Genomic DNA, 26772 nt, shown 5'->3' with positions numbered 1-26772 from the left:
CGTGAGGCAACACTCACCTTACGACTTATCATAGAAGAAAGATTAAGGAAAGGCAAGCGTACGTTTCTAGCATTTGTAGACTTAGAGAAAGCTTTTGACAATGTTGACTGGAAAACTCTCTTTCAAATTCTGAAGGTGGCAGGGGAAAAATACAGGGAGCGGAAGGCTATATACAATTTGTATAGAAACCAGATGGCAGTTATAAGAGTCGAGGGACATGAAAGGGAAGCAGTGGTTGGGAAGGGAGTGAGACAGGGTTGTAGTCTCTCCCCGATGTTATTCAATCTGTATATTGACCAAGCAGTAAAGGAAACAAAAGAAAAGTTCGAGGTAGGTATTAAAATCCATGGAGAGGAAATAAAAACTTTGAGGTTCGCCGATGACATTGTAATTCTGTCAGAGACAGCAAAGGACTTGGAAGAGCAGTTGAGCGGAATGGACAGTGTCTTGAAAGGAGGATAAAAGTTGAACGTCAACAAAAGCAAAACGAGGATAATGGAATGAGGTCAAATTAAATCGGGAGATGCTGAGTGAATTAGATAAGGAAATGAGACATTTAAAGTGGTAAAGGAGTTTTGCTATTTGGGGAGCAAAATAACTGACGATGGTCGAAGTAGAGAGGATATAAAATGTAGACTGGCAATGGCAAGGAATGTGTTTCTAAAGTAGAGAAATTTGTTAACATCGAGTATAGATTTAAGTGTCAGGAAGTCGTTTCTGAAAGTATTTGTATGGAGTGTAGCCATGTATGGAAGTGAGACATGTTATTGAACTTCCACTGCTATGAGCTATAAATCTTGAATCCTTCCTGGTCATGCTGACAAAGTTGTATGAATTTGTATGTAAAAGTATAGACAGTAGAAATTAAAATGAACTGTGGTGCCTCTCCTGTTCCAAGTCTTACCATTTGACGTCCTATCCTCCTTAAGACGAATTTCAAATCATTGGTTGCTCTGAACCACGACGAACAAACGGATAGGATGCCAACAATGTCCCAGATGGGCGAAGTTAACCTGCACCTTTTCTGAAGCAGCTGGCGGACACGTAAATACGTATTGACTACATAAGAGTTAAACTATCGGAAAGAAAGCATTTCTGTTCCTTGGGTGAATGTAACATTTCAATCTGTAAAATGACTGTGATGTTGAGAAAACGTATTCATATCGCCTGAGCGACAGCCGCACATTTTATGAACTCCACACGAGATCACAGTGCAGTTATTTACTTTTGGCTAGACTCTGAGGAACTACAGTTACCGGTCGCGTTAAGTGCTTGTAATTACAAAAGCAGTCTTGCCACGTTAATTGCATTTGGCTGTGTATAGCGACCACATCTTACTTAAAATTGAATAACTTAGCTGTGCCTAGCGAAACTTTTATTGTCTGGTATATCCAGAGACATACCAGCATGACATCGTTTGTTGTTAGGGAAGCCACAGTCTATTTACACTTTGGTGAAAACTATCTCATTGAGCCTAATGTAACACAGAAATGAATAATGTCAATGAAATGTAGCAAATAAACGGTTTTGCTGCCATTAACACACATTACTTTAAAATTTGCAACAGGCGATTCAAATACGTTCAAAATGACAAAGTAAAATCACAAACTGAAATTATAACTGTCACTTCAACGGGGGTTAGAGTGCATATTATCTTATTATTTGTAACAGATAATTGATGTCATTAGAAATAACTTATATTGTAAATAAGAATATCTTAAACATAGCAGCCAGACATAGTAACATGATTCCAGTTAAATGTGTGGTTAATTAGGGTGTAATATATGCAAAGATCGACTTAAGCGAAATCATTTGTGTGGCTGGTATGTTTAAGTCACGCTTATTTAAAATGTAGATTAACTATAATTGTATCAATAACTTGTTGCAAACATAATGTACCTCATCAGTCCAAAATCATTCGAGGTTGGATTAATAAAAAATAGAGAAAAGATAATATGATGGTTTTAATACTTATAGGGTTCCACGTAGGCTCCCTCCAGTCTAGAAGACTGATTACCTCAGATGACAAGTCCCATAGTGCTTACAGCCATTTGAACCATTTTTGAAATAAATGCTTCATCAATTGGAGGGCTCGGCTACTGTAAACTGTGCTTCATTTCCAACTGGCTACACTCCAAATTTCGTGCCGCCTTTTAGCTAAACATACCGGAAACGGAATGAATGGAGACTGTACATCGTACTCTGCATAATAACGTACTTCGGATATTACTGACAAAGCAGCCCAGCATTGTCGAAAGAAGCCCAAAATTCCCCATCATTCCGACAATTATCCAAGCCCAAAGGATCAACTTCACATCTACTGGGGATCTCTCCGTGGCTCAGTGCTAATGCCGGCTGCATTGCATTACTCGTACATGATCATCTAAGCAGAACATCAAACTCAGCGTTACAATAATTTTAAAACCGGAAAGCGTTTGATGTAGAGAGAAGATTACTACGAATATCCCCCGACTGACAGAAGTAGCTGAACAAATTATTTCATTCCAGATAGACGCAGATACCACATGTGAGCACACAACATTCTAAAAGAGCGAGAGACGAGCATATCGTGAACTTGAAACCGTTTCTCAATTAATGGCGGAATATATTTTAAACCCTAGCTTTATATTTACTAAAGCTTCATGGTATGTTGCATTACAGTAATTTTAATTAACTTAATTACTAGTAAGTTAATTTATAACGCTAATGCATTCGGGTAATTACTCATTCTAATCCGAAAAATGGCGAACATGACAGAACCGCATCAAAATAAACGAGCAAAAAGAAAAAATACATTGGCTTTTTTATTTTTTGTGTGCACAAGCTACTCAGTTTGTCAAAACAGTTGATGTTTCTTCTTGTATGATACTGCCGTGGGAGAAAGTTTTTGGTATTTAGTAATTTTGTGAGTTGTGACAGGTAATCAATTAATTCCTGCAGTGTCACACAAAAAGAAGACGAGATTCTCGACTGAAAGGAGACCAAGAGAGGTCATGTCAGACAAATTAACGTCACATCTCACATGTTCATTTTAATGTCTTCGTAATATTTCTACTTAGCTGTCACCAGAAATATGGTTGTTTTTTATATAATTTGTTTCAAATGAGCCAGAACGAAAACTTTTTTAATGCTGCCTACTATAAATGTTCTTAGTTGCTTCACCGTAACTCATAACTAAAATTCGGATATCTATTTTCACACTTGCTATACCATCATCAAAAGATACAGGGAATAATCAAATACCAACTCTTTGCAGATTCATTAGAATGCTGTGCCCCTTCACCTGTAAATACAGCCATTACATGTCCACACACGCTCATTCATTAACGCCATACTGCTGAATATAAAGATACAATTATAGAATACAGTGATGTTAAGTAGTTAAATAAGTCAAGCGAGCTGCATTTCCAATCAAACAGAGTTTTGAGTAGCAGAGTTGATAATACATATCTCCCTCACATGTATGTTTTGAATCTACCGAAACTTTACAAAACAACCTGATCTTATTTTGTAGTATCTGAAATTAAACTGTAAGCGAAAAAGCTACTAGAAAGTTTCTATTAATTTAATGCTTCTCTTTCATTTTATTTGTTTGTGTTTCTGTATTAATACAATGTATCTAGCTACGAGTCATAGTATTTTTTTTTTCTTTCAATCCCCAGTAGTCCAGTCAAATTAGACACTGAGCTGGACATTTTAAAAAATAATCTGAAACTTGGAAAAAACGTTCTAGACAATGTGCAAATCAAAATCCCAAGATTCCTAAAAATCCAATTTGAGGAAAGTCATGCATCTTGAAAAAACAGCCGTCTTCCTGGAATTTTCGCGTTTTATCCACAATAACTGAACCTAACGTCCAGATGGGTTCATGTTTGGCTCAAATTACCAACTATAAACAGCGCTATTACTATAGTCCAGTTTTCCTTTTCAAGAAGCAATAATACATACAGGGTGATTCAAAAAGAATACCACAACTTTAGGAATTTAAAACTCTGCAACGACAAAAAGCAAAGCTAAGCACTATCTGTCGGCGAATTAAGGGATCTATAAAGTTTCATTTAGTTGTACATTTGTTCGCTTGAGGCGCTGTTGACTAGGCGTCAGCGTCAGTTGATGCTAAGATGGCGACCGCTCAACAGAAAGCTTTTTGTGTTATTGAGTACTGCAGAAGTGAATCGACGACAGTTGTTCACCGTGCATTTCGAACGAAGTATGGTGTTAAACCTCCTGATAGGTGGTGTATTAAACGTTGGTATAAACAGTTTACAGAGAATGGGTGTTTGTGCAAAGGGAAAAGTTCTGGACGGCCGAAACGAGTGATTAAAATGTAGCACGCATCCAGCAAGCATTTGTTCGCAGCCCAGGAAAATCGACTCGCACAGCTAGCAAAGAGCTGCAAATTCCACAATCAACTGTATGGAGAGTCCTACGAAAAAGGTTAGTTATGAAACCTTATCGTCTGAAATTGGTTCAAGCACTGTCTGCAGCTGATAAGATTAAAAGAATCGATTTCTGTGATTTTATCCTTGCTCCAATGGAAACAGATGAATCTTTCGTTTCAAAGATTGTGTTTAGTGATGAATCAACTTTCCACACTAACGGGAAAGTCAACCGTCACAATTTCTGTATATGGGGCACTGAGAATCTGTGGGAAACAACTCAGTATGAACGTGACTCGCCTAAGGTGAACGTTTTCTGTGCCATTTCAGCCAATAAAGTTTTTGGTCCCTTTTTCTTCGAAGGTGCTACTGTAACTGGACTACAGTATCTGTAGATGTTAGAGAATTGGCTGTTCCCTCAGCTCGAACAAGAAGCACAACAATTCATATTTCAGCAGGCTGGAGCGCCACCACATTGGCACTTATCTGTCCATAACTACCTGAACGTCAACTACCCGAGGCGATGGATCGGCCGCCAGGCAGCCCATGACACAGCACTTCATCACTGGCCTCCAAGAAGCCCTGATCTTACCCCCTGCGATTTTTTCTTATGGGGGTATGTTAAGGATATGGTGTTTCGGCCACCTCTCCCAGCCACCATTGATGATTTGAAACGAGAAATAACAGCAGCTATCCAAACTGTTACGCCTGATATGCTACAGAGAATGTGGAACGAGTTGGAGTATCGGGTTGATATTGCTCGAGTGTCTGGAGGGGGCCATATTGAACATCTCTGAACTTGTTTTTGAGTGAAAAAAACCTTTTGAAATACTCTTTGTAATGATGTATAACAGAAGGTTATATTATGTTTCTTTCATTAAATACACATTTTTAAAGTTGTGGTATTCTTTTTTGAATCACCCTGTATTTTAACTCGTGTAGTGCTGAAATAGAAACTGACCTAAAATTTTTCAGGTTTTGTTCCCACGTTTTTTAAGTTATTTTAATTACGAAAAATGTTGTAACGTGCGTACTTTTAGAATAGATATTCATTGGTACTAGTAACCGCGGCCGTGAATGCACTCCAGCCAAGCGCTGGCGTTTCTTGGAGCTGGTAACCGCTCGTCCATAGGATGTCAATGAGACGAGCTTGTTTTGCTGATGTGAGTGTTGGAATGGCGGCACTGCGTCTTGCGTAACGATGTGTGCTGTCCCGAGTCTGACGTTTGCATAGCTTACCGGTACCATACCGAGTGAACCTAAAAACGCCAACACTATTGTCGAATGTGGCTTGTTGCTTCCTGGGTCCTGAGTGCTTGCAGCTAGCTCCTGCACGGATGATGCATCTTATACCTGCCATAGCGTGAAGGGTATCGTGGCTAACCAATGCCCACACGTTGTGTTCTGCCTTGTCTAACACGAATTGTAAGAACGTATCCCCTTTTACTTTCGGTTTACTGTGTTGCGCAAAGGAGGGCTCAAAATATGTCGTATCAGAATACGACGCATCTAAACCAAGTCTTGAAAGCAGGAACTTCGAACCATACCGTCTATGAAGATTTATCCCCATTCCATATCGCAATGGAGAAATGAACGAACAATGGCGAGCAGAGTAATTATCGGATGAGCGACGGTTGTGGCCTTTATTTTTGCAGCGCTGTTTTCTTTGAATGTTTCCCGAGTTTCAAGAACAACTTTCAGAAATACTTGAACAGTGGCCGGAATCAATTTTTTAATTCCAGTTCCAATTTGTTCCACTGTTGGATACGTAGAACTCTCGTAAATTTGAGAGAGGACGTCCTCGCGAATAATTCTTGCTACTGTTTGGAAATTCTCATCCTCTCTTCCCTTTCGTTTGCTTTCTTTTCCCTGTACCACGCTTCATTAAGAATCTGATGAGCTTTGTCTGTGAAACAGATAACACTTTTTCTTCGAATTAGTCGGGTAACAATGACGCTTTCTCCGTACACATATTGGAATTTTCTCTTCAAATTTTTTTTCTGTGTCAGGTGCCTCGTCAGGGCAGGCATTCTTAATGAAGTCGAGTAGTTTTTCAGATGTGCCTGGCACTCATCATCGTTCTCAGTGTAAACATAAAACATCTGAAGCCTCCGAGTTTAGTACTGTTTTAAGGGCGTCGAGCATGAGATGACTGTTTCCCAGGTGTGTTCGTGGTTCGATAAGGCGGCAGTTTCGTACGTAGGTATACACGAACCTGGTAGGGGAAACGTGGAGTAGCAGAGATGGTGATAGCGAGCCTCAGCAGTCACGACATCGTTTCCGGTACAGAGCGTTCGTGAAATTTCCTCACAGTATCAGTCAGCTCACTCTAAAGCATTTCATGAATAGTTCTAACCATAGGAATGTTATAAACAATACTAAACGAACGTAGCGACCTGCAAGCTTGCATATGTCAATAACGTCAACATTCTTTCATAAAATACGCGGTGCTTTTTAAAATCAAACTCGACACTCTCGCAGCCCAGGCGATTGCTTCGTTTACGTTGCTGTACGTCTTCACCATTAGTGCTTAAATCAACGCGACGAGTTTAAGCCTTACGGCGATTCACATGCACTGCAACACTTTGTCATGCAGTAAGCCTGCAATCTCGTCATTCCTCTCTAGTCTCATACGACGTGAAGCATCCATGTTCCTTATCGCAACAGTTTCACCACTTTCACGATTTTTACACGAAACACTGTCCATCGTTCCACTGTTTATAAACATTAAAACAACTTACACTCATAAATCAAGAACTCTTACGCCGAACGCAATTCGCAAGACCGAAATCAACCATCAAAAACGATTTACTATCAGAACGAAGAAGTAATCGGACCACAACAACAGTCCCAACAGATAACATCAAACGTTACATCTGCTAAGATAACAACTTTGGAAATAACATAACCACAAGCACTAAAGTCAAAGCGTCCCTCGTATGAAAGATTCTGTAAAATTTTCACCAGCACGTACATCCATAGGAATAACATACCCAAAGTGAAATTTTTTTAGTGCAGTTTGTCGTTCCTTCAAAATAACATTTTTTATCAAAACAACACTTACGAGTTGAATGTCTTCGGTATTAAACCGTTTACCTTCAGACAAAAAAAAATTAGTGAATGTCCACAACAACAATTTTTCAATTACATTGCAATCAACAAATGACATAGAGCAAGTTGTAACATGTCACAACAATGCCGCATCAACCAGAGAAACACAGCAACTTACGACGAAGATAAGATACGATTAGTTAGGGTTCATACGGAGGCATATAGCCAATCGTTTCTCCCTCACTCCATCTGTAAGTGGAAAAGGAAAGGAAATGAATAGTAGTAGTACAGGATACCCTCCGCCACGCGCCATACGGTGGCTTGCGGAGTATATTTTTCGTTGTGGACGGAGATCAGGAGATTACCATCAAGTTGCAAGCGAGAGAACTATATGAGGGAAATTACTGACCGCCCACCGAGAGTTAATTATTGCTTTAAATCACAAAAACACAAAACTAATATTCTCCCAAAGCATGTGGAATATTAAATACTTTCTTAGTTCTTACATTTTATTTAAGCTTTTATATCTTTAATCTGCATTTTTGGCTTCAATAGGCGACAAAACAATTAATTATGAGGGAAAATTAAGCCAGTCGGATGCTTGGACAGTTACTATGGTTAACGGTCGTCAATTCTAAGATGGTGAATTTTCTGCAAAGTCGATTTTTTTGAGACGTTAGAGATTTGGATTTGGACATCATTCTGACCGTTTCTGGCAGTTTTAAGATTTTTTTTTCAAATTCTAGGGTTTGAGCGATTTTTTGTATAATTTAACTGGATTACAATACTTTCGTTTTCACAGCTGGTAACTAATCGCTATTATGTCCGCCCCTGGTAGCTGAGTGGTCAGCGTGACGGAATCTCATACCTAACGGCCCGGGTTCGATTCCTGGCTGGGTCGGAGAATTCCTCCGTTCACGAACTGGGTGTTGCGTTGTCCTTATCAGCATTATTTCATCCGCATCGACACGCAAGTCGCCGAAGTGGCGTCAACTCGAAAGGCTTACACCAAGCGAACGGTCTACCCTACGGGAGGCCCTAGCCACATGGCATTCATTCATCGCTATTATAAAGCTCTTCAGCAGAAATGATTTTCATTAATATAGGCGAAAGTATCCTTTATAGAACTGTGCCGTCATATAATTGTGACTGCAGTCAATTCGTTTCGGTTAAAATCAATGAAGTTTCGTTCCAGGCACCGCCGATCTTTCGCTGTCCCTGCTCGCTGAGAAGCAAGTCTCTGGAAACCAGCTCTGCTGATGGATAGCGCTGTCTGTCAGTAGGCGACAAGTCGTTTCATAATTGAATATAGTAACCTAAAATGTTTGACTCAAACTACAGCTTTGTTACTATGTACAGTTGCTAGAACTTCTTTAAATCCTGTAGGTGGGATGTGTACATAGGGCCACTCGGTTATTTTGTAAACACACGCAATTATGAAATGTAACAATGCACGGTCGCGCAGTAACTTCTGTAAGTGGCGTGTGCTTGTTCAACATTTTAACTCTCAGAATTAATACACCTTTGTGTTAGGCTCTCAGTAATAACTGTGGAAATAGCTGCACGGTCCCAGCATCGTCCTCCACGTCACAAAAGATCGCATAATAGTCACTTTCTGTCTGCACAGTCCACCCGTCTGCTGTACTCCACTAGCTCTTTTCTTCTGTCATTGAAATAACTAATTCTTATCTTGTCCGCGTGCTGTATCTGCTGCTCTGTACACTCACACAACTTTGACGAAAATCTGTACAATTATTGTTCTTCCGATATCCTGATTTCTTCTTTATTGATGATCTGTTGTGTCGACTTCCATATATTCTTCCATCCTCTATTCGGATCAAGCGAGTTTGCGCAGTGGTTAGCGCACTGGACTCGCATTAGCGAGGACGCCGGTTCAATCCCGCGTGCGGCCATCCTGATTTAGGTTTTCGTGATTTCCCTAAATCACTTCAGGCAAATGCCGGGATGATTCCTTTGAAAAAGGACGGCCGATTTCCTTCCCTAATCCGATGGGACCGATGACCTCGCTGTTTGGTCCACTTCTCCCAAACCAACCAACTAACGTCTATTCGTTTCCTCTCCCTCTTCCTCAGGCCCTCTTCTGCGTCGAAAACCTTAAAACCTCAATGTTTTGCCGCCAAAGTTCAGTGTTTCATTATAACAATGAGGCTGCCGACTGTATCTAGTAACATCTTATTTCCGCTCGTTGCTCTTATTCCAAAAGTGCCTCTAGCTCTCTCGATCCCTTGGAGTCTCCTTTCCAAACTTCATTGTTCATCCTTTATGACCCAATTACTTATTTCCATTATAAGCACACAAATTGTTCTTGAGCTAAGAAACTTCCAAAGCTCGGTCTACCTTTCTGTTTCAGACTCCCCCTGTCAACTGTTTCGCGCCTTGCCATTAATTACAAAGATAATTTTTCACCTTTCTATTGCTATTGCACTTCCTTGTTGCATCAATCATACATAGAATTCATACTGACGTGAAACACAACAAACATATATTTACACATTAGACAAGATTAGTTAACACTTGTGATTCATTTAAATATTTGCAGCAGTGAATCATCTGTTACGTTAACTCATCACTCGTAAATTCATAAATCGTGAATAAAAGTATTACACAAAATAGCACGGAAGAAAATCTCTGTGATAAATGCGAAGCATTGCATCTAAGTAAATAAGATAGAGACCGACCAGAAGACAGCAAAAGCGTTTGAAGATAAGCTAAACTCCCATCACAGTGCCAAGATTTACAAGGTCCAGTCACATTAACGTAATATAACCATTGACAGATGGCATACGGCAGCACTAGCAGCAGATGGTACATAAAACGTGTTTGGGGAGACGCGTAATACAGTGCAGTCGTTTTCGTAATACGGAAACGGAGCGATTTATGTGGAACTGGTGGGTTTCTGGCCAAGAGCGGACCCATTCCCGAAACAGTAAAATTTGTAAACGGTTAAATTATACCGCTCATGCCAAAATGGCACTATCCAAAACCAGCGCTGAGGCAACTGTGGTACAACACGGGCCATAGATGACAAGGGTGAACAACGGCTGCGGAGATGTGTATGTGCGAATATACGTGCAATTTTTGGGCAACTGACCGCCCAGATGGAAATGGAGATTGTGGTGTCACCGACAGACACCACACTTTCTAGGTGGTAGCCTTTAAATCGGCCGCGGTCCGGTAGTATACGTCGGACCGGCATGTCGCCACTATCAGTGATTGCAGACCGAGCGCCGCCACACGGCAGGTCTAGAGAGACTTCCTAGCACTCAGCCCCAGTTGTACAGCCGACTTTTGCTAGCAATGGTTCACTGACTTCTACGCTCTCATTTGCCGAGACGATAGTTAGCATACCCTTCACCTACGTTATTTGCTACGACCTAGCAAAGCGCCATATTCAGTTACCATTGATATTGTGAATCATGTACTGTCACGAGCGACGTTCATCATTAATGGATTAAAGTTAAGTATTCCACCAGCTACGTCCGTTTTTCTCAATTCTACTTCCCTTGTCATGTTCCAGACCTCAAGCCAGCGTGCGTGAGCTACAACGCGTGCATTTCGTCCTCCTTTAGCAACACGGTGTTGGCTCTCCTGCCAACCACAACAGAAATGCCGTGTGGCTATGGCCTCCCGTCGGGTAGACCGTTCACCTGGTGCAAGTGTTTCGATTTGACGCCACTTCGGCGACTTGCGCGTCGATGGGGATGAAATGATGATGATAAGGACAGCACAACACCCAGTCCCTGAGCGGAGAAAATCTCCTACCCAGCCGGGAATCTAACCCGGGCCGTTAGGTATGACATTCCGTCGCGCTGACCACTCAGCTACCAGGGGCGGACACAGCACAGATGAACCATGGGACTACCAACAGTGTCTTCTTAACTACCGTTCAGTGTCTTCTTAACTACCGTTCAGTGAACATTGCTGCGTATGGGTCTCTGCAGCAGGCTCCCGGTTCATGCACCCATGCTGACTGCTGTTCATCAGTGACGAAGGTTAGAATTTGCCCGCCACTATCGCAACTGAAAGTCCACTGAGTGACAGCAGATGGCCTTTTCGGATGCATCACGTTTCATGATCCAGATGTCTGTTGGCGTGGGGCGTAAAACGTCAGAATGCAAAAAGCCTACAACCAGGAGGAAAAGCTATCGTCTGGGAAATGTTTTCGTGCCATTCCCTGAATGATCTCGTAATTCTGCAATTCTGAAAGGCACAATGGATCAGATTGTTCAGATGCCTCTGAGAACTATGGGACATCTGAGGTCATCAGTCCCCTAGAACTTAGTACTGAAACCTAACTAACCTAAGAACATCACACACATCCATGCCCGAGGCAGGATTAGAACCTGCTACCGTAGCGGTCGCGCGGTTCCAGACTGAAGCGCCTAGAAGAACACGGCCACCACAGCCGGCACAATGGACCAACACAAGAATGTATCGATCCTCGGAGACAATGTCCACCCCTGCATGCAGTTAGTTTTTCGCCAACATGATGGCATCTAGCAACAGGACAATGCACAGTGTTTCACAGTTGGCAGTGAGCGTGCGTGGTTCAAAGAGCACGAGGATGAATTTTACTGCACTTCCGTGCCCACCAAACTCCCCAGATTCAAACCCATTGAAAAATTTGTGGGACCATCTCGATCACGCTTTTCGCTCGATGATGGATCCTCAAGCGAGAAACCACTACACTGCAGTCGGCATGACTCTACATCCCTGTCAGTACCTTCCAGAACCTCACTGGCACTCTTTCTGCACGTATCGCTGCGGCCCGATCTGCAAAAGGTGGTTATTCAAGCTTTCCACATTTAGCCACATTAATGTGACTGGACGGTGTACTTATGACCCAAAATATTACAACCTCCTTCTCAATAGCTTCATGGTGCACCACAGGAATGCCACACAGCAATTTTAATGGCCAGTAGTGTAATTATGTCATGGGTCATCATGGGAAAACGTGTTACCTTTCTCCCTCTAATTGGCTATACGGATGACCATGATAGTACAAGCATAATAGGAGCCGGTCGTTGTGACCCAGCGGTTCTAGGCGCTTCAGTCAGGTACCGCGCTGCTGCTACGGTTGCAGGTTCGAATCCTGCCTCTGGCATGGAGGTGTGTGATGTCCTTAGGTTAGTTAGGTTTAAGTGGTTCGAAGTCTAGGGAACCGATGGACTCAGATGTTACGTCGCATAGTGCTCAGAGCTATCTGAACCATTTGAGCATAATATGACCATAAAATCTAAGTAGACACTTCTGAATTAATAACTCGTTGTCAGGAAAAACATCAAACAAATTACAGCTGCAAATAACGTACTCCGCCTTCTTCTTGCGTAAATTATAAGCGATCGATATAAAATAGAGCCAATCAGACACAACAAAAACAACGAAAAGTACCAGGTAATTCTGAGTAACCCAGAGCAAACTAATAACGTGTCTTTCACATTTGCTCGTCAGTCAATCTGGACAGAAACTCTGTTATTACCTTACCTGAATAGACGTGTGCTGACAAAACAGTTGTCGCACGAAACCAACTTAATCACTTTATTGAAGAAGAAAGAGAAATATTAACTGTGGATTCAAATCTCTAAAGAAAATCTAGAGTAATTAATTCTAAAAGGAATCTCTGTAAGATTAAAAATGCCTTATCTCGCAAACGTGAACCTGCTGCGGCCAAATTAATGAACTTCACATATAAAGCTTATAAATTATAAAGAATGTAGCAACCAGTCGTGGAAACATAATTTATTTATCTTGTTGCAAATCGATTTCAACTGATATCAGTCATTATCGGTGCATTTTTCTGACCGATACGTGCCATAAGTAGAAGAATGATACAAATCTGCCAAGGACAGTACTTCTACTTATGGCGTGTATCGGTTATAAAAATGCACCGAGGATGACTGATATCAGTCGAAATCGGTTTGCAAAAACATAAATAAATTATGTTTCCGCGACTGGTTGCTACATTCTTTATAATGTACTGGTTAGTACATTCTTTATAATTTTATATTCCACGGTAGCTGCACAGAAAGGGAACCTTATGGAGCGCAACATTCAAAAGCTTATAAATCTCACCGTATTTCGTAATTCAGAAAGCTTCCCATTAGGTATAATAATAATTTAAAAAACAACACACCTGTAGCTCCGAAATAGAAGCAAGCGACAAAAAGCTTTTATAAAATCAATCAACATGTAGAAAAGGTTGAGGTACTGTAGTTTCAGGTTGCTTCTAAATTATTTTACTATTGCTTTAACCAAATTTGTATTCAAATTATATTTAGTGTCTCCAAAAGTTAGACTGAACAAACTGACTTATTCAGATGAAATTAGTGAACAATTAAGAACGTTTTCCAACGAAACATAATTTGCATAAATTTTGAAAGTTATTCATCCTTTGACGGTTCAGATATTCATTCGAATACGATAGGAAATGTGTAGGATGCTAGCCCAGGTAACAGTAACTGAATGTAAATGTCGTGTGACTAGGGCCTCCCGTCAGGTAGACCGTTCGCTGGGTACAAGTCTTCCGATTTTACGCCACTTCGGCGACTGGCGCGTCGCTGGGCATGAAATGACAGTGATTAGGACAACACAACACCCAGTCTCTGAGCGGAGAAAATCTCCGATCCAGCCGGGAACCGAACCCGGGCCATTAGGATTGACATGCTATCGCGCTGACCACTCAGCTACCGGGGGCGGACAACAGTGACTAAGGTCAACGGTGACGTCGAGGGGCTTTCATTTATTTTCCACAATTAGATGCATTATTCACTTATCTCGATGACATTCACTGGGTGTTTCATTAAAAAATCTAAGCTAAGGTCAAAAATAAACACACAGGAAACGCGCTGCCAACGCCCTCTCGGCACCAAGTATTTAGACAGCTAGCGCGAACCGGAGGACCAGTCAGTTAGTTCAAGTTAGTTCGAGACTGTCATCCACGAGGCACCGAGTCGGAGTCGCAGTCACCTCTGCTACCTTAGAGAAACGCAGAACGTAGCAACCGTAATTGTAACTTGTAACTTCACCAGCAGCGAGGGTAAAGTGGACTAGTACAGAGAGCTTGTACCACAGCACAAGGAAGCTTAAGTTAAGTAGTTCTTGGTTTATGTTAATAAAGAACTCAGTTCGTAATTGCGTGCAGTTTCTGTTATAAAAAGAGAATACCAGCCACCAGACAACGTCCTCTCCTTGCTCATATGGCACAGCTCTACAAACGAGACGACATAAAAGATGGCAAAGGAGGATTCAACTTCAACGGTCTTATAGGTTGTCAGCGCTGATGAAACGCTAGGGTTGGCGTCTTAGAGAACACTACAGGAACATGCAGGCGATTTTGGACCTGGTACATCTGCTCACATATGTCTCTTCCGCTGTGTCTCGTAAAACACGACTTGTCTTCACACCGCGGTTTAATTTCGGCCGGAAAGTGCCGGAACCTCGTTTCAGCAACTCCTAGGGAATTTGTTTTGAACTCATTAGGACAAATCGGCACAGGTGATTTGAAATAGTACACGTGTATTAAAGAGCAACGTAACGATAACTTGCCGCTGTGCCGGCACCGGTGAAAATGTTAATGAGTGAGCAATGTGACGCAATGGGCAGGAGTGTGTGACTAGCTACTGTGTGTATATGTGTGAGTATACGGTATACCGGAGATAAATCGAACTTCTTTTGGAAGTTGTGATCGGTACAGATTAGTAACCTTCAAGTCGACTATTTTCTGTTTACGACTGATAGGCATCTACACTATAACAAAGACAAGCAGAGCTTCTTTTCGAAGTTGTTATTGGCACATATCACCTTTTGTATACGACTGTCAGCATCCTTAGCGATATGTAGTACTTACCGTACATCTAACTCCTTGTCTAATGTGACATCAAGTTTTTTTTTTGTTTTTTTTTTTTTTACTAACTCATCGCAAAGACGGAATTATATGTGACAGCGATGGGACCGAAATACCTTCATCGTCATTCACAGCTAAATTCTTTAATAATTAATACTGGACATTCGCTCACCGAGCAGCTCCAGTGTAACTGTTTGAACGTTGCGGCTGGCAGGAGTTGAAAACGTGACGTTATAGTCGCCATGTGTATCGAGCAGAACTAGGGAGCAAAGTGACACTGCTACGGGGCAGACGCCATAGCACCTGTTGTTTATACACTCCTGGAAATGGAAAAAAGAACACATTGACACTGGTGTGTCAGACCCACCATACTTGCTCCGGACACTGCGAGAGGGCTATACAAGCAATGATCACACGCACGGCACAGCGGACACACCAGGAACCGCGGTGTTGGCCGTCGAATGGCGCTAGCTGCGCAGCATTTGTGCACCGCCGCCGTCAGTGTCAGCCAGTTTGCCGTGGCATACGGAGCTCCATCGCAGTCCTTAACACTGGTAGCATGCCGCGACAGCGTGGACGTGAACCGTATGTGCAGTTGACGGACTTTGAGCGAGGGCGTATAGTGGGCATGCGGGAGGCCGGGTGGACGTACCGCCGAATTGCTCAACACGTGGGGCGTGAGGTCTCCACAGTACATCGATGTTGTCCCCAGTGGTCGGCGGAAGGTGCACGTGCCCGTCGACCTGGGACCGGACCGCAGCGACGCACGGATGCACGCCAAGACGGTAGGATCCTACGCAGTGCCGTAGGGGACCGCACCGCCACTTCCCAGCAAATTAGGGACACTGTTGCTCCTGGGGTATCGGCGAGGACCATTCGTAACCGTCTCCATGAAGCTGGGCTACGATCCCGCACACCGTTAGGCCGTCTTCCGCTCACGCCCCAACATCGTGCAGCCCGCCTCCAATGGTGTCGCGACAGGCGTGAATGGAGGGACGAATGGAGACGTGTCGTCTTCAGCGATTTGAGTCGCTTCTGCCTTGGTGCCAATGATGGTCGTATGCGTGTTTGGCGCCGTGCAGGTGAGCGCCACAATCAGGACTGCATACGACCGAGGCACACAGGGCCAACACCCGGCATCATGGTGTGGGGAGCGATCTCCTACACTGGCCGTACACCTCTGGTGATCGTCGAGGGGACACTGAATAGTGCACGGCACATGCAAACCGTCATCGAACCCATCGTTCTACCATTCCTAGACCGGCAAGGGAACTTGCTGTACCAACAGGACAATGCACGTCCGCATGTATCCCGTGCCACCCAACGTGCTCTAGAAGGTGTAAGTCAACTACCCTGGCCAGCAAGATCTCCGGATCTGTCCCCCATTGAGCATGTTTGGGACTGGATGAAGCGTCGTCTCACGCGGTCTGCACGTCCAGCACGAACGCTGGTCCAACTGAGGCGCCAGGTGGAAATGGCATGGCAAGCCGTTCCACAGGACTACATCCAGCATCTCTACGATCGTCTCCATGGGAGAATACCAGCCTGCATTGCTGCGAAAGGTGGTATACACTGTACTAGTGCCGACATTGTGCATGCTCTGTTGCCTGTGTCTATGTGCCTGTGGTTCTGTCAGTGTGATCATGTGATGTATCTGACCCCAGGAATGTGTCAATAAAGTTTCCCCTTCCTGGGACAATGAATTCACGGTGTTCTTATTTCAATTTCCAGGAGTGTATTAAGTCTTATAGTTTTATTCTTGTGATCATAAAGATTTATGTTCTGAAAACCTGATTTTATGGACTACCTTGTATAAGAAAATTATTTCTAACTGTAAATTTTATCACAAGTTTTCAAATATTGAAGCTTGTGATTTCTATGACCTTGGGAGGGAACTGTAGGAGATGGGAACGGGGTCGTATGCTTGAAGACGTGCATTTTGGCACCTAAAAGTTTCGAAACTAAGCACTGTTTCACGCTGACTAGCTCCTCATCTCTCGGCAGGTACGCACCTCAAAATGGTTCAAATGGCTCTGAGCATTATGGGACTTAACAACTGTGGTCATCAGTCCCCTATAACTTAGAACTACTTAAACCTAACTAACCTAAGGACATCACACACATCCATGCCCGAGGCAGGATTCGAACCTGCGACCGTAGCAGTCGCGCGGTTGCGGACTGAGCGCCTAGAACCGCTAGACCACCGCGGCCGGCACGCACCTCCACCCTACATCGTGGTTAGTACAGCGCGCTCGGGCTGACATAGCAAGGCTGCACAGGCGTTGCGGCAAGAATAGTTTTCCAAAATGGACATGAACAGTTTCGACAGCAAGAGATTGTTGCCATCGAGACTGTTTATGTTCATTCTAAAGTACAAAGAATAACCGCCGTTCTCCACGAGAAATGCTCTCAAAAATTAAAGAACAGTTTCCTCTCTCGCAAATATAAAAACATCTGACATTCCCCCTAGAGACATAATCGCCTATAATAATAATTTACATAAAATTGCAAAAGATGTTGAAGATCATTTCACAAAAGGCATATCACATATCAAAACTTATTTCAGTCACACTTGGAAGCTCCAAGTAAGAGAAATGGCCTTTTTTGTTGTATAAAATTAGATGATATTTAAGAAAAATATTGGAAGAAAACCTTAGTTGCGGAGGCCCATCATGTTGTACCCCGTCGTCAGATGTGCCACTTATGGCCGCCTGTCCTACCACACAGGCGGGTAGACACCCAATATCCACATTCTATGGAGAGGCGTTGGCGTCCGACACCTTGTCGCAAACTAGCGGTCTCGCCATCCTTCAACCGCTTTCCATAGGTGCACACAATAGCACGCGAACAGCCGACCACTATCGCCGTTTACTAGATGCTCGTTCGCAGGTGAGAAGCCGTAACATTCCGCCCTTTGTTTAAGGGGTTTATATCGTGGTATCTGCACGCTTGCGGCGCTTGTAGTCGCTACAATGATTCCCTTTCGTCTCTACTCCACTAACATACTTTCCTTACCGCGTCAATAGTGGACAATATGTTTTGGATCATGTGTGAAGTTCCGCCATGTTTATCAACGTCAAGTTAGAAAAGGAAAAAACACGACATAGTTGATGGAAACGCGTAAAAAATCGCAACATGCATCTACTGTAGTGGAACTGGTCCACAGTACTGTAAGCAAAAAGCTGAACCCTAAGCTGAAATGAATTCACCGTTAATGACAAATCCGGGTATATAAAGCGTTGTACAGCGCTGCGTAAAGTGGGCGATTTACTACACTCATTCGGCACGTAAGCTGGAAAGCTCTCGAAATATTAAACAATGCATCCGGTAGAACAATATTCCCAAGAGTGGTAAATAATAGAGAACACGCGGGAGCCGTTATGAATAATCGCCGTGGCTCATGAAATCACAACGGCCAAGCCTACACGACTTCGCTTGTCTACGGGCGGCGCCGCAGAGGAGTAGGCACAAGATATTCAATACTGTTTCTGCAGGAGCACGGGTTACCACCATTAGCAAGTCAAATTGTCTGCCGCTCCCCAGCCGAGAATAAAGGCGAACGCATCGTATGATATATTCCTGTTTCCAGCTCGTTAAGACAGACAACTGATATATTCCCCTCCAAAGCCTGAGAAAGTGTTCCGGTTCCCTGCCACCCTATTACGCCATTTGTGGAAGCCTGCTGAATCTGGCGGTATACTCAGTCGACGTAGGAAGAACCGCCTTCTGCTACCGTCATTACGCCGTAACCGCAATCACAAGAACAGTGTAGTGAAATTAATATATCACAAAGGAAATACACGAGATACCTCACTCTCTCGTCTAGCAACTAAAGAGGCACTCCTGATACCAAATCTATGGGTGATGAGCAATGAAATAATTGCCAAATGTTGCACTGACAGAAGAAATTTTGTTGAATGCCGTTACAATTTCCTTCTTTTTCTCTTTCCTCTTCCTCTTTTCCTGTGGCCCTACACATTTATCAAGTATTCCCCATCTTCGTCATCGTTACTGATATTGGTTGGTTGCTTCTCACTATTGCGTAAAGACTGCACCCATACTTACCGACGCAATAGCACAGCGGTTCCCAACAAGGGGGTTAATTACCCTCAGAGGGGCAAAATGAAATTTTGTGAGGGATACAAATGAAATGGGTTCGAAGAAGACTTAGTGATCACTCAACGTTACTTTCTCATAAATTGCCATATTTTCTGAAGCTATCTGCCCACCATCCGTTAGTTTGTTTTCAAAAATGGCTCTGAGCACTATGGGACTTAACAACTGTGGTCATCAGTCCCCTAGAACTTAGAACTACTTAAACCTAACTAACCTGAGGACATCACACACATCCATACCCGAGGCAGTATTCGAACCTGCGACCGAGCGGTCGCGCGGTTCCAGACTGTAGCGCCTAGAACCGCTCGGCCACTCCGGCCGGCAGTTTGTCTTCCCACGTCTCTTTTATTTCTTGGAATCCGAAAACGAATTACCTTTGGAAGGCTTCATTCTATTTTCCTTTGTGCTGTCCAGTCCATCTTCCCCTTTTTTGTCATCATATTTACGTTTTCCATTCCAGTCTGTCTCCTAATCAGTTTACTTCTTTTCCTGTCTCAGCCAGTTACTTGTAACGTTCGACTCTCCATTTGTCGCTGAGCAACCCTCACATTCTGAATGATCTTCGTGTTAAAAGACCACATCTCACTCTGATGGTCACACGAACTGCTTGCAAACGTTCCGCTCTCTATACATTGAAAACTTCACTTTGAAAATTTATTTAGTTTTCCAAAAGAGATCTAGGCCATTTTGCTCGTCTATTTATTTCCTCTGTTAGTCGTCCAGTGGTGGTAGTTACCACTCATCATCGATGGCAAATTCTTATATAAAGTCTTTTTCTGATTTGGAAAACTGATAAGTAAGCATATGGTTTCCGACGCCAGTTGTGTTTCCAAATAGTGAAATTCAAGTGGATGTACAGTTTCTTGAACCTGGAGAAAGGAATATACGGTAAGCAGATTTTTATGACAGAGATGATGTTATTTTAACGACAGATATGTGGTTAATTGCTATTATTGGAAGAATACTTAAGAGTATAATGAAAGCAAAAGTGAAGAACTGAACGAACTTGGAGCATGGCTTACGATGTGCAAAAGGGGATACGAAACCAAACACGCTAAAAAATGATTTTTAGAAACAAGCGGAACCAGAGACCCCATTTACTCATTGCTTCTTGGTTTAGTGAAAAACGTTGGATATCCATGGGTTTCAGTTGTTTGAATGTTAACTAAATATTATAAATGATTTATCTCTTCTTAAATAAAAACGTAAATTTTCTTACAGTGTAGTATTTAAATTGTTCCCAAAATCGGATGACGTCTGACCTCGTTCAGAGGAGAGAAACCACTACATCAGTGTCGTTACGTATACGTCTTGCCCTTGGATCTTTTCACAAGACGTAGCACAAACTCTGTACAGTATTGCTTTCCAACAAGCCTCGGTCCCTCAATTTAAATCGAAAGACGAGAAAACCGACAAGCAAATACCACAGCCAATCTTCTGGGTGACGCTGCCTAGCCAGCGAGTCAATATGTGACGTCAAACATATTCTCGACGCCAACGTGACAAGTGAAATGTACAGAGCAATTGAGCGGCTTCCACAATGCAGAAGATGTCAACGTTCCTTCCATACCACCCATTATTACCACCTACCACCACGGTGAGTGAAATGCATTGACCACCACCCGTCCAAGGCTTGACAGAAACTCCGGACCAAAAGGCAAAATGTGTTGATTTGGAAGGTGAACATCCTGCTACATGGAGAGGATGCCCCAAATTCCAGGACTCACTGCAAATTCACACTGAACATGGGCAAGCAGCAAATACCAAACAACAACCGGTTGCTGCCTCCATTCCGCTCGACGTTGCCAGCGAAAAGGAATTTCCGTCTTTACGTTGGAGAACGACACAGTCCATAGCTAGAACCACAGTCAGCAAGATAGCGCCACTACACCGTTCCACATTCACAATTCGACTTCTTGGAAGCCGCGAAGATGGTTACGAGGGTAACATAATTCTTAGCGACTCTTCACCAGAAGAATAGGAGAACTTACAGTGACTTAATGAAGCACGATACGACCTATCGAAACTACTCAACAGACATGGTCATGGAGATATTTGCTCCGAGTAATGGTCCATACACGAACAAGGCTGGATAATTTTTCACTCTGTATATGCATCACAAACAGCAACTGAAGAAGTTGGGATTCGAGGAGTTATTCAGGATTTCTAAGATCTACGTTCCGTTCCTGACGGAAACACATATCCGGGCCACCTAACCTTTCAACTAACACAGCATGGTGGGCTACTTGACGGACAAACCATATAGCCGATGGGGCGGCACGACGCGATCAAGCGATAAATCTCACACGTCCTCTCGCACTGGCACAATTTACATCTGTGGAAGCAACTGCAATTAGCATCTCCAACCCTTTTGAAATCATTACGTTGGTTGTAGTGCATATTTCCCCTCAGACAATGATCCTCTGCTGCTATTTCTGTTCTGCGGACACCTCATCGCCAGGCACAACGCGTAGAAACCGCACCACACCAGCCCACGAGAGGCCGTCTCTGCATTGACTGAACAGATCCAAAAAGCCTACCATCAGGCTATGGTTAGAACTGACCAGCGGGCATACTGCAGTGCAAACTTTTCATCATTGCTCAAGGACTCAAAGAACCTTAAATATAAGGCACGATAACGCTGGCAGCGGTACTATGGCCCTGAGGACCGCCGATAACTCAAGCATTTCTCTCGGGAGTAACATTACAGAGTCGTTGAATTCCGTCAAGAAAAGTGGCCACTGTGGTCGAGCGGATCTAGGCACTTCAGTCCGGAATCACGAGGCTGCTACTGTCGCAGGTTCGAATCCTGCATCGGGCATGGATGTGTGTGATGTCCTTAGGTTAGTTGGGTTTAAGTAGTTCTACGTTGTAGGGCACTGATGACCTCAGAAGTTAAGGCCTGTTGTACTCAGAGCCGTTTGAGCCAACCATCGCCAACCACAAAGCCCATCGGCCCATCAGGCTTCTGCCATCGTTCTCCATAATACTGGAATGGATCATACTCCAGTGACTTCGCCAATCAATCATCGAAAGGGATGTGATACGCCCAAACCAGCCATGCCTGCCAGTCGAAATCTTGCTCCTTCGAGTTACAGTGTGTGTAGCGTATAGTATGAACCATGGAAATTACAAAGCTGTGGCCCACCTCCTTACTGAAAAGACTTATGATCGAGTATGGAAAAATAAGCTACTCTCCCAAACTGCATGACGTCCTTGACTATTCCGGACTACTGCAGGAAGATTATTGACAGCTACCAAAAATGGTTCAAATGGCTCTGAGCATTATGGGACTTAACTGAGGAGGTCATCAGTTCCCTACAACGTAGAACCTAACTAACCGAAGGACATGACACACATCCTTGCTCGAGGCAGGATTCGAACCTGCGACCGTAGCGGTCGCGCGGTTCCAGACTGAAGCATCTAGAACCGCTCGGTCACAAAAGCTGGCGACAGCTATCTTCAGGATAGTCTCTGCTTTGTTTCAGTCGGACGGTGAGTGGTCCAGCTTTCAACAGCTGCCATAGGGCATCCCTAAATGTTCCGTTGTGTCCAATATACTTTTCGTTTTGTGTATAAATGACGTACCGTTACTTTCAGAAGTCGTCTGCGCAATGTGCGGATGATACAGCGACCCTTACCAGCAGCTATAGCGTCGATGCAGCGATGTGGCGCCTCCAAAGTCAGCTTACACTTATTCACTCATGGACACCATCAAACCGCATTACCCTGAATGCAGAGAAGACACAAGCCATTATCTTTACTCGCCATCGGCCGAAACTCAGAGGCTGTCCTACTCTACACAACATCACACTCCTTTGAACAAATAAGGTGACATACACTACTGGCCATTAAAATTGCTACACCAAGAAGAAATGCAGATTATAATCGGGTATTCATTGGACAAATATATTATACTATAACTGACATGTGATTACATTTTCACGCACATTGGATGTATAGATCCTGAGAAATCAGTACCCGAAACAACCACCTCTGGCCCTAATAACGGCCTTGATACGCCTGTGCATTGAGTCAAACGAAGCTTGGATGCCGTGTACAGGTACAGCTGGCCATGCAGCTTCAACACGATACCACAGTTCATCAAGAGTATTGACTCGACTATTGAGACGAGCCACTTGCTCGGCCACCATTGACCAGACGTTTTCAGTTGGTGAGAGATCTGGAGAATGTGCTGTCTAGGGCAGCAGTCGAACATTTTCTGTATCCAGAAAGGCCCATACACGAAATGAAACATACGGTCGTGCATTATTCTGCTGAAATGTAGGGTTTCGCAGGGATCGAACGAAGGGTGGAGCCACGGGTAATAACACATCTGAAATGTAACGCCCACTGTTCAGTGTGTCATCAGTGCGAACGAGAGGTGACCGAGGCGTGTAACCAATGGCACCCCATACCATCACGTAAGGTGGTACGCCAGTATGGCGATGACGAAGACACGTATGGTCTCTGAGCTGATAATGCATGCTGCCGCAAACGTCGTCGAACTGTTCGTGCAGATGGTTGTTGTCTTGCACACGTCCCCATCTGTCAGAGATCGAAACGTGACTGCACGATCCGTTACAGCCATGCAGATAAGATGTCTGTCATCTCGACTGCTAGTGATACGAGGCCGTTGGTATCCATCACGGCGTTCCATATTACCCTCCTGAACCCACCGATTCCAAATCCTGTTAACAGTCATTGGATCTCGACCAACGCGAGCTGCAATGTCGCGATAGGATAAACCGCAATCGCGATAAGCTGCAATCCGACCTTTATCAAAGCCGGAAACGTGATGGTATGCATTTCTGCTCCTTACACGAGGCATCACAACAACGTTTGACCAGGCAACGCCGGTCAACTATCAGGGTTCCCCACTCCATCACTGAGGCATCCCAAAGACATAAGAGGCTAATGTATATTTATAAGCCAAAAAGGACAAAAAGTAATGTAACTTTGTATGACAGAAATGTAAAGTCAACTGGAACAGAATCTAACATAAAATGAAATGTAATGAATTAACCATCGTTTAAGAGGGTTAAAATAAATGGTGCCCAATACCCTTTCCAAGCGGAAAAAAAGAATAATTTACTCCCCCACACTTTACATCTAGAAATTCCAGCGTAGAAGTGGTAGTAGCTCTATGAAACCACACAAAAATGCATTTTTTACTATTACCTATTTTACACCTAAGGAAAAACGCACTTCTGCAGACAGCTATTGTTGTCTATTATCTAATCCTCCTGCTACACATATGGCTCGTTTTTCAAATTGTGCTTCTTTAAGCTGTTTTCTATTACTGCTATTCAAGTGCTATCAGTCAACACTTCGATTTTTACCTTCACTTAAGCATTTAAAAGTTAATAATTATTGGTACCTAATTGTAAGAAAATAGGTACATACGTATCTTCCAACCTCAATGCGAAACTTACAAGTGGCAATCAAGCGTATTCCACTTCAGTGCATTGCATTGCAGTGTATTGCAGTGTATATAAGCACCAACATGTAGACTAGGCTTTAGTGTGACCTTCAAACGGAAACTTTTCAACCACCTATTATACTATTTTATCTACAGTGTGTCTGTTTAGACGTACTTCCTCGCCTCGTTCGTACTTTTCATGCGGTGCCATTATCTTGTTCTGTATCTATATTAAATATACCATATCCAGCGGAGGGGAAATACTTTTGGGCCTCAAAGTTTGCGTTAAGACGGCCTTTGAACAACCATTCGTCTGGGTAAACCGCACTCTGTAGACGCTGAGACTACGTGGTGCCAACCTCACAGCCGGATCTCTTCGTGGCCTGTGTATTTCGTCAGTAGCAGAGGCTCGGGAGTCGCCTGCTGGTCAGACAGTCAGCTCCACACGCCATCCCTTCACGACCTATGCTCGCGCTGCACAGTGCCGTCTATCAACCCGACGCTCGTCTAGCTGCGCCTGTCTGTCTGTCATCTCACAATATCCGTTGCATGTTACCGAGGCTGGAAGGCGTGCAACATGTGCCTAATCTCCTCTTACTCTCCGCACTGGCAGTAAACCGAGTCTTCCACTCCTAGCTAGAGATACATGTTGTTTAAAGCACCCATGGTTGAATTTTGGCCGTCCACTGTTATTTACAATCTACTATCTCGAAACTTTTCTTCGACCTATGCTCCAGATACAAATACTTCCCTGATGTTCTCCACGTGTAGTTCCTAAAGAATATCACTAATTCTTGTCCATGATAAGTGCTCCAGGAATTAACTGGAGACATCGATTTTGTAGAGTTGGCTGTTAGAGATGATTCTCCAGGAGGAGCATCAAATTGACGGCAGGAGCATTGTTCTGTAGGGGCATAGTTCGTCCTCGCGTTCAGATGTTGACTGGAGAGCAGTAGCTAAATTGGTGAAACAGATGCATGGTGCTGTTGTGTTTTCCATAAACGTGGTCCTTGCAGAAGAGCTTCCGGTCCCGTAACACTCCCAGGTACTTCACCCGATTTGTCCACGGGCTGTCGACCGCGTTTCACTTTGTATCCGTCAAAGCAATATGGTGAAGGCCATTTTATTTTTAGTTTTGGACCTCCGTTTCTGTATGGTGTCCTTTGTAGCCCTTTCTCCTCGTCCCTGTTTTTAGCTGTACTCTATTTTGTCAATTGAGATTGACGTATAGTCGTTTTTTACCTCTTTGTGTTCTATAGTTTTGACTTGGGAATGTATGACCCCAGTTCTTTTTGCGCCTTGCGGCGAAACAAAGAAGCAAACATGTGAAATAAATCTCGGGTGAATGGTTCAAATGACTCTGAGCACTGTGGGACTTAACATCATAGGTCATCAGTCCCCTAGAACTTAGAACTACTTAAACCTAACTAACCTAAAGACATCACACACATCCATGCCCGAGGCAGGATTCGAACCAGCGAGCGTAGCAGTCGCGCGGTTCCGGACTGAGCGCCTAGAACCGCGAGACCACCGCGGCCGGCAAATCTCGGGTGAACAGCCAGGTATGAGTATGCATAGGACACAATATTTCGGCAATCGACCACGTTGCCATCATCAGGTGCGCTGATGTACTGTGTCCTATGTGTATTGTGTCCTATGCACACTCATACCAGGCTGTTCACCCGATATTTATTTCGTCGAACAAGCAAACAAAGAATAGAGTGCGATGTTATGCTGACTGAGACAGCCTCTGACGTCGGGCCAACGGCGTGTAAAAATAATGGCCTGCGTCTTCTCTGCATTCAAGGTAACAAGGTTTGCAGTTGTCCGTATTTCAGGAGGTGCGAGCAGACGCTGAAGGCGCGGTATCGCTACATCGACTCTGTGGCTGCTGGTAAGGATCGCCATACCATCCGCATATTGCGCAAGGACGACTCGTG

This window comes from Schistocerca gregaria, chromosome 8 (assembly GCF_023897955.1).
Source record: "Schistocerca gregaria isolate iqSchGreg1 chromosome 8, iqSchGreg1.2, whole genome shotgun sequence".
Taxonomy (NCBI): Eukaryota; Metazoa; Arthropoda; class Insecta; order Orthoptera; family Acrididae; genus Schistocerca; species Schistocerca gregaria.
The sequence above is the reverse complement of the archived record's forward strand: the minus strand, read 5'-3'. Positions refer to the sequence as shown.